At 51.7% G+C, this 1,177-nt stretch overlaps 1 protein-coding gene across 1 annotated transcript in view; it reads left to right on the forward strand.

The window, feature by feature from the left end:
* The first annotated feature begins 227 nt into the window (after positions 1 to 227).
* The window catches only part of pdxdc1 (pyridoxal-dependent decarboxylase domain containing 1), a 29,736-nt gene continuing 28,786 nt past the window's right edge, over positions 228 to 1,177 (forward strand). Inside the window, exon 1 of the mRNA XM_015404727.1 lies at positions 228 to 430. The gene's annotated coding sequence lies outside the window, so the exon portion shown is untranslated. The remainder of the gene's footprint in view (positions 431 to 1,177) is intronic.

Raw genomic sequence — 1,177 nt, forward strand, 5'->3', positions numbered from 1 at the left:
AAGAAAAGGGACAAGAAGAGAGGGACACAACCTAGAACAGATAATGGATGTCTATTCTATTAACATTTCTCTATCTGGAGAATGGGGCTGTTTTCAGCGGGCCCCCTGGGGCCCCACATTTCCTAAACCCGCCCCTGGTCCACTCCTCTCATGTTCCGCTCTGTTAAAAGGCTCGCGCTGTGATCAACAGACTGACCAATCCGGTGCGGCGGGGTGTGACGTCAGCGCTGCCAGCGTGGAACGTCGCTCGGTGGATCCAGGAAGTAAACTGTCCGGTTCGGTCGGTGCTACCGGAACTCCCAAACCTCCCAGGATTGAGTCCAGAGGCTGCAGTGGTTCCGGTCCCAGACATACCGCAGCGGAACCCCGCAGAACCGGAACCGGATCCGCTGCGTCCGGCGCCACGGAGCTGTCAGCTGCTGGCTTAGAGGTAAGGAGGAACCGGTCCGGATGGGCTGCTCTCCTGGATCCATCCAGCCCGGAGCTCCCGGGACAGCAGCGGTCATAATCCCACATTTTAATCCCTAGTTTCAGTTCTGGAAACTGGAATTAGAAACTGTCTGGTAGAAACACTCTTTTGGACTCATTTAAACCTTAAATCTTCAGGAATCTAAAGAGAAAAATGTTTCAAACGCCTTTTTATTTGATCACAGTGAAAATCATTCAGCTGCAGGCTCTACAGCTCCCACAGCATGATGCTGCCACCGCCATGCTGGCCATCATCAATCTGATTTAACTTTAGCACATTTCAAAGGACTTCCTAATCACTGGGTCACAACCAGATGTTTGATCTCAGGTTGATCTTCCTGAGCTGTGCATCTCTGCATGGTCTTCTTCCTGTCTGATCAAAGCTCTAGGTGGACATCCATGTCCTGCTGGGTCTGCAGGTGACCCGTCTCCATCCTGCTGGTTGTTCTGTAAAGAACGTCTCTGTCCAGAACCAGAGCAGCTGCAGCTAAATGAAGGAAGTGAGCTTTGCAGCGAAGCAGGAATGCAGGCCTTCCTCTCTAGGATCTTCACATTCTGTCGGTCACGTGAACATCCAGAGGAACTGTCCAAGGTCTGACGTCACAACCAACAGCTAAACTTTAACAGACGGATCAGAAATCTGCCTTCACTGTCGGCTGCTTGGTTCATCTCAGGAGCTCCTCTGCAAAAACCTGCAGGATGGTGTCAC

Source organism: Cyprinodon variegatus, unplaced genomic scaffold (genome assembly GCF_000732505.1).
Source record: "Cyprinodon variegatus isolate N-32 unplaced genomic scaffold, C_variegatus-1.0 Scaffold1842, whole genome shotgun sequence".
Taxonomy (NCBI): Eukaryota; Metazoa; Chordata; class Actinopteri; order Cyprinodontiformes; family Cyprinodontidae; genus Cyprinodon; species Cyprinodon variegatus.